This window comes from Urocitellus parryii, chromosome 14 (assembly GCF_045843805.1).
Source record: "Urocitellus parryii isolate mUroPar1 chromosome 14, mUroPar1.hap1, whole genome shotgun sequence".
Lineage (NCBI taxonomy): Eukaryota > Metazoa > Chordata > Mammalia > Rodentia > Sciuridae > Urocitellus > Urocitellus parryii.
In genome coordinates, this window is record NC_135544.1 from 59,357,793 (window position 1) to 59,371,655 (window position 13,863).

Below are 13,863 nucleotides of genomic sequence, written 5' to 3' on the forward strand. Positions count from 1 at the left end.
GGAAAATGTTTTCTGGTAACAAAAACAATCGCAGGGTTCAAAGACAGCGATGACATTTCATTGCAGTCAAGGTGCTGTCTCTTTCTTTCCCTGCCGTTTGGAAGTATATGGGGTACACGGGTAAACTGGGGTGCAACCCCGGGGGATCAAGCTGTGCTTCTGGAAGCACTCTGACAGGGAGGCCCTTGCTCTGAGCCGCCCCTTCCCCGTAGCGCAGCTCGATGCGGGCACTGCGCCCTCTGCTGGCCAGCATCCCTGGATGCCGCAGGCTCACAGACCTGCAGGATGTAGACTCAGCTCCCAGTCTCTCCCGCTGTAACTGTATTTGGAAATAGAGTCTTTAAAGAGGCAATTAAGTTAAAACGAGGTCACTAGGATGGGTCCTAATCCAAAATAACTAATGTCCTTATAAGAAGAAGAGATTAGGATGCAGACCCATGCAGAGGGAAAACCATGCTGCTGAAGAGACCCACACCTTGATCTCAGATTCCTACGCTCCAGAAGCATAAGAAAATATATTTGTGCTATTTAAGCTATTTCTGTGGCATTTTGTTATATAGCAGCTCTAGCAAGCTAATATTCTGGGCCTTTGACTGCACAGACCACACAGCCCCTCTTGTTATTACCCCCAGTCCTAAAATGTGTCTGTTCTCCTAGAGAGGGCTGTGGAACAAATCCTTGTTAAGTCTCCTGCTCTGCCGGAATTGGGCAGGACAAAGAATCAATTCCAAGAACTTGCTTCTGGTGGTCTCAAATCCAAAGTGGACCAGCTTTCTCCAGAAACATGGGGCAATGTGGCTTAAAGGAAAGTGCATTAGCTTTGGAATGGGGCAGATCTGTCCTCAATTCTGATCAAAACACTCACTGCATGAGAAAGCAAGCTGATCCCTCACAGTTTCCTCCTCCATAAACCAGGATACTAATATTGTTGTAGAATGAATGGGTGCCAAAAATTCTTAAGAGTGATGGCTGTATTTAGAGTCAGGGTAGCTAAGTAGTAAAGGCTAAATGAGGTCCCAGTGGGGGACTGTAATCTGATAAGATGGGTTCCTTAAAGAAGAAACATTAGCCATATCCCCCACCCCCACACTCCTTTCTCTCTCCACTCTCAAGAAAGGCCATGTGACCGCCTAGACAGACAGCAGCACCCAGGAAGGGAGCCCTGACTGGAAATCCAGCTGAACCTGGACTTCTGGCCTCCAGAACTGTGAGAAAATAAATGTCTGTTGCTCGGCCCAGTGGATGGCATTTGGTTATGGCAGCCCAAGCTGACCATTGTACCCACAGAGAGGCCTTGGGGACTAAGTAAGATAACATCTAAACCAGCTCCCTGTGTGCGATAAACACTAGCAATGAGGATTTGAAAATCTAAGACCAGTAGACAGAAATGAAAGGCGACTTTCTCCTAGGAGTTGGACCTACCCAGAAGAGAAGGGGATGTCTCCCCCTTTTAGGCACGACAGACACTACCCACCAGGCGGTCTTTGAAGGGATTGTCAGAGACGACTCGGTATTGAAATATGGTTGAATAATGTGGGTTTTAAGCTCCCTTTCAACTTCAAGACTCTTTGAAAGTATATGCTTGGATTCTGAGGTCCTTCCAAGCTGACTTACTATTCATTCTCTCTGGATAAGATATCATCAAACCTAGGAAGTGTTGACCAATGCCATTAAAAAAAAAAAAAATCACCAGGCTGGGGTTGTGGCTCAGTGGTAGAACACTCGCCTGGCATGCATGAGGCCCTGGGTTCGATCCTCAGCACCACATAAAAATAAATAAATAAATATAAAGTTGTTGTGTCCATCTACAATTTAAAAAAAAATCACAAAAGATGGCCTTGTTGGATGACCCCCATTGCTTCTCCATGTATATGCTTGTAGAATTGCTGTGTGATTTTTCATGAACCACCTCCCTGGAAATATGACAGAATCACAGAGAGAGGCGGGGGGCATAAAGAAAGCCAGCGAAACATGCTGAGGCTCCCCCAACTACGTCCAACCCAATGAAACAGCCCTTCCGAATCCCATCCTTTATGGCTCACTAGGGAAAGTTCCTCCCACAGAGCACTGCCCATGAATCAGGGTGGCTCTTTTTAACTGAGTCATAGCCCCAAATACACCCTCACGTGTTCCTGCAGGTCCGGCCCCACTGGGTCCCACGACCCCCACCTAGAGGGACAACCCACTTAAGTCCTTGTTCTGGGACCACCCCCTCCTAGGATACAGGAATCACCACCAAGGGGGGGGGGCTACCTTTTGTCCCCTTCCCCTCCTTGAGAAAAACCACAGAGTAAACACTAGAGACAACAGGACTCCTCGGGCATGTGTGTCTCGCATCTGCAAACCATTTGGAAGTAATGATTTCTTTTTGCATGTTTGAGAACTTCTGGATTTTGTCAAAGACACTGATCAGTGTAAGGTTGGCTGCTGTCATTCATACAAAATTGCACAGCCCCATCTCCAGGGCTGAGAACCTGGAGAGGACTCTGAACTTGGAGGTTGTGCTGGGAGCGCCCCCTGGTGGACAAAGACAATGCTGCCTCTTGGCTTTGAAAAACTACTAAAAACTAAGTTTAGTTTCAAAAAATAAATAAATAAATACAACTGAATTTTTAAATTATCTAAATCCATTATTTCTAATAAAGTCTAATATAGTCTCTCCCAATAGTCTTGGTAAATTTACATAATTGTACTGAAATGGCTGGGAATTAAGGATTTGAGGACAACCTGGCTTGACTTCCAGCAAAGCTATCTTCTAGCTGTATTGACTTAAGAAAATTATTCCAACTCTTCACACTCCAGTTTTCTAACCTATAAAATACCCCACGCTGTATTTTTATTAATTTGGCCAACACATGCCAGATGCATAGAACAGTGCATGTTAACTCTTCATTTGAAAAGATGCTGAGAAGTGGCGTGTCCAATTCAAAGTCATCTTCTCTAGAAGGCTTCTTTGCTTAACTACAGAGCTGTCCTTGACCAGACCCAAAGATGCAGATTGATACCTCTAAAACTGACACACACTTGGTATGGGCACATAAACAGTATCCTCTGCCCTGCTCTTGCAAGTTCAGCAGTGGCTCTGAGCTATGATTGGTCTACCCAGGCCAGACTACTGATCCCATGTATTAACCTCACTCCTTGCTCCTATAAACCAGGCCCTTACCTTGGTCCATTTGCTCTAGTCCAGTGAGTGGTCCACATCTTGCCCCCAGGTTGTGGAAACTGCCTTTTGTTCCTGGTCAGCTCTCCAATTTCTCTGATATGGGTCCTCTTTGTTGGTCCCAGTCGTCATGCTGAAGTCTTTCTCCTGGAGGTCTGTGCCCTATATCCCTTCCTTATCTAGATCATAGGGGAATCTTGCAGAATGCTGGAGGCCTAGATTCCTGGCCCTGGTGGTGACCAGACTCTCCATGAAATGGCTCAGAGTACCCAAAGCTTTTGTTTGTTTTATAACTGGATGAAAGAAATGTATGGGTTTGTTTTTTCCCCACTCTCACAGAATAGGAAAATTTTCAAAGAAACATAAACTGTTTTAATTATCAAAGGCCCACCACCATCATTAAAATACTGTAAGGAAACTGAGCCAATTAACCCAAGACTCACAATTAGCATTGAGCAGAACTAGATGATAAACAAGAACTCCTGAGCTCTGACCAGCTCTGTACCAGAGATAGATACTTTCTAAAGTCCCACATGGCTTCCTGATGCTTCAAAGTAACTATGAGATCCCATTTTAAGTAACTACAAAAACACATATTTAAACCAAAATATTCAAATCTCCAAATGTGATCTCATAAATTTGAGGATTCATATTAATTAATTCAAATTTGCACCATTTTGAAAAATGGAAATATTAACATGCTCTCCAAACCAAAAGAAAATTCAAAACAAGAATAAATAAATTTCAATTGAAAGCACTCTGGTTACCTACTTTAATCAAGGGTCATAAAAGTTGAAGAATTTCCTGTAGCTCACTGATGTTCTGATCATTTTTTAAAATACCTATGTACTATGTTTATATTTCATCTCTTTCTGATAAGCAAAGACAGATGAAATATGAGAATATTAATATCAATTATGGATAATGATAGATAATTTTTCAGTGCTGGAAAAATGGAAGAGGTGATACCTGCCAAAAAAAAAAAAAATCTGGATCAAGAAAGCAAAAGGTCTGTGACAAAATGATATGAACGATGTATAGGGACAAAATGACACAAATGATGTAAATGACTTAGCAAACTCAAGATAACTGTTTAAGAAAGGATCTGGAAAGGCTAAACACCTACCTGTTTAGCACTGCAGAATCCTCACACCCCAAAGCTCAGGAATTGGTAGCACCCAGATACCTTTATATTTACCCACAGAGTTACTATTTCCATTGTTCTTCTTTCATTCTGTGTCATCTAGATTTCTATCTGGTACCATTTTCTTTCCACTTAGAAGATTTCCTTGTGGTGTGGAACTGATAGTAATACATTCTACCAGCTTTTAATGTCTGAGAAAGTTTTCATTTTTATCTTCATTTTTGAAAGTTATTGCCCTTCCTAAATATTCCATGTTGACCATTTTTTCTTTCAGTATTTTCCTCCACTGTCTTCTGACTTGCATTGTTTCTGAGGAAACATCTGCTGCCATTCCTATATTTGTCCTTGGTTCATGTTTCTCTGCTTTCTTGAAAAACCAATGGTTGACTTTACTTTTTAAAGCAGTTTTAGGTTTACAAAAAAAAAAAAAAAGAGAGAGAGAAGAAAGTAGCCAGATTCCATATACCTCCTCTGTCCTCCTTCCCCATTTCCCTTATTAACATCTCATGTTTCTGCAATGTACTTGTTACAAGTGAGAACTCAGTGTATGTATGTATATATATATATATATATATATATATATATATATATATATAGTACTACTAACTGAAGTCCATGGTCTATTTTAGGGTTCATTCTTTGTGTTGATAGCTCTATGCTTTTGACAAATGTATGATGTCATATATCCGTACAATGCAATGCAGCATTATAAAGAATAACTCACTACCCCCCAAAAATCCCGTATGCCCCACTTTTTTATCCCCCTCTCCCTCTGACAAACACTGATCTTTTTACTGTCTCTATTTTTGTCTTCTCTATCTATTTTTTATTTATGGCACTATACATATAATAAAATTTATATTTTAACCATTTTTAGTGTACAGTTCAGTGGTACTTTGTACAATCTTGTACAAGCAAGTCCATTATTTATTTCCAGAACTTTTTCATCATCCCAAACAGAACCTCTGTACATAAAGCTACAGCCTTTCAATCCTGTGTTTATTTCTCTGGTAAAGAGAAATTCTAAGTCAGAGAACAGAGGAAGCCCATTTTTTCTTATAATTAGTGTCAAGAGACTATTATTTTGAGAAGACCTCTTCAATATGTCAAGAATTGAACCCCCTCCACTCTTTACATGTAAAATAAATCAAATATTCCCTTAATTGCACATGTTCATAGACTAGTTGTAGCTCTAAACTGAGACAGTTTTATGGGCAAGTTGTTTTAAACTTTCAAATAGACAATTCTTTTGCTATGTAAACTATTCCGTAGTACAGAAACAAATGGAAACCACCCCAATTAATTTAACAAGCTGCTATAGCCTTAAATGTCAAAACCTGGCAAAACTAGTATATACATGAAACAAACCTGAAACCTATCTCAAATATAAATATTGATCTAAAGTTCTAAATAAAACTCTAAATGAGTTGATATCAGCTTTATGTGAGAAAATAACATCCAAGCAGGTGTATAAATTTTGATGTGAGAAAATATCATCCAAGCAGGTGTAGAATTTGTCACTTCTGTAGATCAGAAAAGAAAAACATGTGGTCACCTCAATAAGATCTGTTGTCATTTTATATCTTTTATTTTTAAAAACAAGATTCTTCCCAAAATAGAAATTTAAAAATACTTTACTAACATGATAAAGAATATCTAACATAGCAACTAAAACTTTATCTACTAGATATGTCTTAAAATATGTTCCAAATAAGTTACCTCTATGTGATTTTATTAATGAGCATCATATGGGAAAATAGTGTTAAAATCAAGCATATATGAGAAATGAGAAATTGACCAGATTAAACAGGTTCTTGAGGGCTAGTGTGTGTTCCAAGTGTTCCTTACCCTTCCAACAGCAGGATGTTGTTCCAACAGCAGCTCACCCAACCGCCATTGAACAGAACTGCACTTTGGAACATGATGTCATGATGGTTTTCCCAACAATATGGAGAAGAAGATAAAAATCCTGCTGCCTTCACTAGAACATTGTCCTAAAGTTTCAGCTCAAACGATTCTCAGCTAACGTCATGATGCAGCTTGACAGAACAAGTAAACAGGAAACCACGGGGGACGAGGAGAGCTGAATGGGTCTGCCAACCGGTAGGAGCCATGCACCACCCTCCACCTAGCTGCAGAGCTGTCTTCGCAAGGGCACTGGGAACGTCCAAGGTGGACCACAGTGAGGCCCACAGAACAAGGCCCAATAAATTAAAATTATCTATGTGGCTGATACCAAGTGAATTCTCTAACTACAGTGAAAGTAAGTTAGAAAAAAAATGACAGAAAGATCTCTTAGATAATCTCCAAGACCCAGAAGCTGAGTGACAGCCTTCTCAGTCACCTAGAACACAGAGGACAGGAAAGTGGGAACGAGGCTGAAACCCGTGAGCACCAACGTCCTCACTAGAAAAGAAGAAATGCACAGATTCCACAGTAGGAAACTAGAAAAGAAGAGTAGACCCAAAGGAAACAGAAGAAAGGAAATTAGAAACGTCAGAATGAAGTATCTAGATGAAAAAGAGTAAAACATTAAAAAAAATGGACTGCAAGTTGGTTATTTGAGAAGATCAGTGAAATTGACAAATTTCTAATTATTGTGAAAAGGGGAAAAAATTAAAATGACTCATACCTTGGGGAGTGAGAGAATAACCTCACTACAAATTCTACTGTTATTAAAACGCTATCAAGGGCTGGGGTTGTGACTCAGTGGTAAAGCACTTGCCCAGCAAGTATGAGGCACTGCGTGGATTCTCAGCATCTCATACAAATAAATAAAATGAAGGTTCATTGACAACTAAAAAAAAAATTAAAAGCATTTGACAAAATCCAACTTCAATTAAATAAAAGTCTCAGAAAACGATAATTAGAAAGAAACTTCCATTATAAAGTATCTATAAAATACTTGAAGCTCATATCTAATTTAATGGTAAAAGACTGAATGCTTTCCCCAGAAGATCAGGAACATAGGATTTCTGTTCTCATTCCACTTTCATTCAAAATCTTACTGGAGGTTCTAGTTCACATAATAAGGCATGAGAAATAAACAAATCTCCCTAATCAGAAAGAAAAAATAAAATTGCTTTTGTTTTCAGACAACCTGACTGTCTGCCAAGAAAATCCAATATGATCTACAAAAAGCTCTAGAACAACAACAAAAAAAAAATGAGGCTAACAACATTTCAAGATCAGAATAGAAATATCAGTTAAAACCCAAATGCTAACAACAAACCACTGGAAATAAAAATTTTCAAAATAAGCCAGGTGTGGTGACGAACACCTGTAATCCCCAGGGCTCAAGAGGCTGAGGCAGGAGGATCGAAAGTTCAAAGCCAGCCTCAGCAACTTAGTGAGAACTTAAGCAACTTAGCAAGACCCTGTCTCGAAATAAAAAATAAAAAAGGGCCGGGGATGTAGCTCAGTGGTTAAACACCCCAGGGATCAGTCCCCAGCACAAAAATAAATAAATAAATAAACTACAAAACAATTCCATTTAGAATAGCATCAAAATGTGAAATATGGACAAACCTGACAAAAGGTACAAAAGATCAGTACGTGAAAAATCTACCTGCTTTGCTCTTAAAGAAGTGAAGCAGAGCGCTTGGGGTTGTGGCTCAGCGGTAGAGTGCTCACCTACCATGGGCGAGGCCCTAGGTTCGACCCCCAGCACCATATAAAAATAAATAAATAAAGATATTGTGTACAACTGAAAAATAAATATTTATTTTTAAAAAAGAAGTGAAGCAGAGCTCCCTGTTCTTTCCAAAGAGTTGCAGAAGAGCAATGTTGCATAAACATCTGAAAAACAGTCTCAGTTGGGTGATCCGGGTTGCCCCTGACCAGTGGTGAGGACAGTGTACACCCCTAGGTGTGTGAGGACATAGAACATGTGGAGGACAACGTTCCACCTCTGTGCTTGGCCTCCTACAGCCAGTGACCCAGTCTAATCATGAAGCCAACATCAGACATTCCTAACTGAGGGGCAGAAACACCTGACCAGGAATCCTCAAAACCGTCAGGGTCATCAAAGCAGGAAAGTGGGAGAAACTGCCCCAACCAAGAGGAGCCGCAGGAGTCATGATGGCTAAATAAATTTAGTAACTGGACAGGAACCTGAATCAGAAAAGGGACATGAGGTTAAAATTAAGGAATATGGAGCAGCATGGAGTTTAGTTAAAATGATGTATCAGTATTAGTTCTTTCATTGTGACAAACGAACCTCACTTAGACAAGGTGTTGAAGATAGGAGACACTCAGCGTGGAGTAGGTGGGAAATCTCTGCATCTTCTTAGCCAATTTTTCAACACTTCAGAACTATTCTAAATTTTTAAAAAGACATTTTTGAAAACTACCTGCAAGAGAAAATTTTTCAGTTCAATTTTTCAATTCCAAATAGAGAGAATGTCCCACATTCATGACCAGAATCTCAGCATTACATAAGCAGTGAATGTGTCACCTGTCCCTGTCATCGAAGTGTTTGACAGACTCATCCCAGTGAAAGCAGAGCTCCTCTCTAACACAGGACGCCACGCCTTCCAGGTGCCCTAAGTGACAAGGCCTAACCTCACTCCTCTGGGCATCATGTGTCAAAAGACAGCCAGGGAGGGTGTGGGAGGAGAGTCAGGGCCAGGAGAGAACAAGGTGAAGTTGGTCAGCAGTTTGGCCAGTCACCAGGGACTTCAGAGAATGCGTTGGGACCTGGGGACCCTGACTACAGAACATCAATATGAAGCACTAAAGCAGGCTGCAAGAGGAGATGAAGGGCATGACCTCCATTTTATCTGTTTGGACAAGTGATGACAGTACTGTCCACCCTATCGGAAAGTAGGTCACCTCTAACAGGAAGACCTATGACTTGGGCCATCTGAGATTCTGTCCCCAAGCCACTTGTTTAGTGACTTGTCCAATCTGCACTCCCACTTCACATCATACATAACTCTCTAAGCTGGAGTCATTTCGGTCCCCACACAGGATGCCAGCACCAGTTCACATGAGATTGGCTGGGTGCTGGTTAGGACGCAGGCGTTCCTGCCTTGGGTAGGGCCAAGTCCTCTCCAGGGTCCTCGCACTTGGTGGTGCACAGCTCATACACTGCTGCCATCTAGTGGACAACTGTGCAACCTGCCAGAGCCAGCTCCAGGCTCATTCCAATTCCCCACCAGCACTCTGTCAACCAAGATGATCCTCATCCAGGAGGGGAAAGACAAGGCAATGCCTTTAAAGGAATCACACATTTAGAGGCAAGCTGGCAACGGACTATTTTTTTAAGTAAGAACCTTGAGGGACAAGATGCTTATTCTGAAATGGGGAAAGGTGCCTGGTAGATGGTGGCAGGATGGAGGTGGGGTGTAGAGAAGATGAAAAACTCGGAAAAACTGGCAGTAAGATGGCCAGTGGGGTGATCCTTTAAGAGCATTATAAAATTTCAATAAGCGTCCCCATCCCAGATTTGCAACTGAGTCACTGAAGACAAAGAGAAAGTTGGGGGCATAAACGGCAGGACCAGAGAAACAGGACATCTGGTCAACTTGGTCCCCAAGGAGTTAACATCAAAACCCTGAGTGCAAGGGGGAGATGGGTTCCCGTGGAGAGGAACCGGGCCTGAGAGTCCTTCGGGTAGCTCTGTGGGTCATTTCACCTTCTTTGTTTGTTTGTTTGTTTTAATTCCATTTTTTATATTTTAACTGATTCCCTGTGAAGTCTTCCCATCCCCTCAGTAGCGACCTCTTCCGGCCTGCGTGTCTTGGGGTCCAGAGTCACAATCATCGCCCTGCCCGTCTTCCTTCCCCTCTAGACTGAGACCTCGTTGGATTCATCTTCCACCTCACTGGGGGCTGCCCGCGGGGTTGGAGGACGGCTGCCTCTCCACAAGGGTCAAAGAGATTCCTGGCGTGAGTGTGCACACCCCACTGTCCTTTCTCCTCCCCAGGTAAGCCCCCGTGAAGGGAACGGAGGAGTGGACACAGAGGACAGCCACATCTGCAGCTGAGATATGACCAGGAAAGCTCTGAGGCACAGCTGGGACCCAGTGCCCGAAGAGCCACACTACACTACAGACCCTCTTCTCTCAGATGGAGGTGATAAGGTCACCATCTAATGAGGGACACTGGCCTAGGTGTTACCGTTTGGAGTTAACCAAGGGCACTGGCATCAACGGTGTTTGCCAGCCCAGCACCCACCCCTCTTCCAGGCCTCACATCCCAATTTTCCTTTGGAGAAACACGAAACACACACTCTCTCTCTCTCTCTCTCTCTCTCTCTCTCTCTCTCTCTGTGTGTAGGAAGCCACTTGCCTGCAGGTGGGCCCCAAGATTAATTCTGGCCAATGGGATGTGAGCAAAAATTATGTCTGTATCCAGGCTGGACCTGGACGTCACCTCCCTCTTCCTCTTCTGCAAGCCTAGAGGAGGCCCCTGGAGGACACTGCTTCTGCGATTGGAGTGGCCTGGGGTCACTGTTGCCACTTAGAAGAGACTCACACAGGAGAGCCCTCCCTCCACCCCAGGAACAGGTGGCCCCCGAGAATTGAAGGCTATTTGCCCCCAAAACAAGCTTACAGTCTCCTTCAAAGGAAAAGAACAATAAAAGCCAGCACCTGCCTGGTGCTGATCATGGGCAGGCACCAGATACCTTATTCAATCCTCCCTATAAACTGACAGAGTGGAAAACACTGATAATTCTTGGAGAAGGAAGCTGGGACGCAGGCACACAGCCCGCAAGGGGCAGGTCTGGATCTGGTGTCTAAGCCCAAATTCGTTGGGCTCCAGCTGATAACTGCACATAGATAAAAGGGAGAGCAGCTGGGGAGTAAGGCTCAGAGGAGATCCAAGAGGGAAAAGCTAGGGGCGCCCTGGATACAATAATAACCAGCACCTGCTGACCACTTCCTGACGCCGGTCCTAGTGTCCCTTCACACCAACTCACCAAAGCCGCACAACCACCACGGGGGAGGTGCTATTATGAGGCCTGTCCTACGGAGGAGGAAACTGAGGCCCGGGCATTTCAATGACTGGTCCACAGGCCCAGCTGAGCCGGGACACCCGCCCACGCAGCGTGGTCTCTGGCTCCTCCCACGACCCAGTGAGACTTGGTCATTCCTTGTAATAGACTGGGACAGTTTTGTGTATTTCTGTCCCCGTACGTCTGCCTGGCACGCTGTCCTTCCTCGGTCTTCAGGAAGCCTCAGTCTGTTCCCGGGAAGAGCCAGTCCCACCGAGTCAGCTCGTCTAAGACACCGGGTGGGAGCGCTTCTTGATTCTCTCGGGGGCTCGCCCATCCGCCTTGGGCTCCCTGGTTTCCCCCCAGGAACCCCTCAGCCATGGCTTCCTGGCCACCCTTTGGGACCTTCTAATTTTAGGTCTCCGCCTTCATTCTGGTGCTTGAGCCAGCCAATCCTGGGGGGCCTCGGGGCTGGGACTTTCCCCAAGGCTGCAGGGAGGTCCTTACTGCCCCACCCTGGCCCCCTTCTGGCAACTTTCCGTGAGAAAGTGCCTGAGAAAAGGGGGGGGAATATGATTTGGGCTCACAGTTCAGAGGTTTCAGTCCATAGTCAGCCCCTCGCTGTGGGCAGGTTGGAAGGCAATGGGGTACCCAGGAAGGGGCGGGCACTGCTGAGGACAAGACAGATCCTCCCAGGACACACTGTGCCCCCCTACGTCCCCCAATAGGCCCCACCTCCTGAATGTTCTCCCACCCACCTTCAGCACCCCCCATGGGGACCTCTAGGAGGGCCTAGTGGAAAGTCCTAGGTCACTGAGTGCGTGCCCTCAAAGTGGGACCCCCCCTCCCTGTCTCCCCACACACTCTTCTGCCTCTCCCCCCCCACTCCAGTTCAACACAGATCACTTGTTCTCCATGTGCTCTGACCACGGACGTGCCACCATCTGTCTCCCTTGCCAGAGGCCAAACACATGCCACCTCCTGATCTTGCTCTTTGAACCTCCCAAATGGTGACCTGAAGAAGGCTTTGGTCTCTGTAAGCAAGCTGCCTCGGGTGTTTTGTTGCAGTCCTGCAAAGTCAGAGGACCTAAGTGTCAAGGCTGAGCAAAATACCAACCCTCCACCATCCTGAAGAATGTGGAGGTTAGGATGCAAAGGAACCTCTGCAGGAGGGGAGGGAGGATGACTCTGTCCTCAGAAAGGAGGATCCGCTGTGTGTTAAGTGAGTCGATGGAAAATACTGTTAGTGAAGATGAGCCAAGTTTACTGATCATCGAAAACCTATAGAGTTGAGGAGTCGGGGTTTGACCAAGGGGAAGAAGGATGCCCAGAGGGACATGGGGATAACTACTGAGGAGAGAAAGGGGGATGAGTGCTGGGGAGGCTGGTAGCTGAGGCGAGGTCGGGAGGCTGAAGGTGCGTGAAGTCGGAGGGCGGGTGCAGGGGCAGGGGTGTGTGGGAAAGCCGGAGAGGGAGTGGAGACGAAGCAGAGAGCCCACCTCCCTCCATCCAGGAGGGCTCCCCAATCCACCCCAGGGATGCCTGGCTGCTCTCCAAAATATATAATAAAACAGACTGTCTCCCTCCAGCAGAGGGCGCTCAATGCCACCAACAGATTGAGGACAGCCTGCTCTTTCCCCTTGACCCTGGGGATGGGCCAACAGAGGCCTCCCCAAGAGCTGAGCATCACCCCCCACCCCCGGGCCCTGCCTAGGCCTTAGATGCTGGAGAAACCAAGGAGGGGCTCAGAAAGTGGGCCCTGGCGCCGCGCCCTGCAGGTCCTCTTCCCTTGGACTGCAGGTCCTGAAGAGCTGGGCAGCCAGACAGCTCGTCCTCCCCGCCTGCCCCCTCCTTCCTGGTGGTCCACCCTGGGTTCTCTCAGGGTCCCTTGATGGAACAGAAGCCTAAGGAGAAACTCTTTGAGTGCATTCAGCGTTTTGCAGATTTGGGGAAAGAGACACAACGTGTAAAGCTGCAAACATGTGATCCAGGTCAGGGGCATGGCTAGAGGACACAGGGCTCCTGCTGGGCACCCCCACCCCCACTGCTTCCCGTTGGAGGCTGCGTGGAAAATGAGGTGCCCCAGGATGACGGGGGTGTGGAACTCTAGCACTAAGCCAGGCTTAGCTGACAAACACCATCACACGGGGCACCTCCATGTAATCAATTATTTAACCATGAAACTCTAAGCCCTGGGGCTTGCTCCTCCTCACTCTCCCAGCGCTCCCCACAAGGTCCCTGTGGGTTGTGTGGAGCCCCGTGGGGAGGCTGCACCTCACAGCCTCCACTGCTCCTGGTGCCCAGAGCCCATGACCCTCCTGTGAGCACCAGCCCCCTCCAGAGCTAAACCTCAACTAAGTGTCAGTGCGTGTGCCTATCTATCTCTTGGGCCCTTTCCAAAGTATTTTTATGTCCTTTCCAAAGTATTTTTATGTCCTTTTTCAAAATCCTCATAAAATTAATCATGCTACTCAGTCGTGTACAAACACACATTCATGATTTTACCAAATCAACAGTTTCCCCAAATCTTAGCTCTAAAATTGAATTATTAGCTTTCAGTGACCCTCATCCTTCCCCAATTTCCTCCTGGGGCTGTGCTGGGGTTGGCTCTCTCACT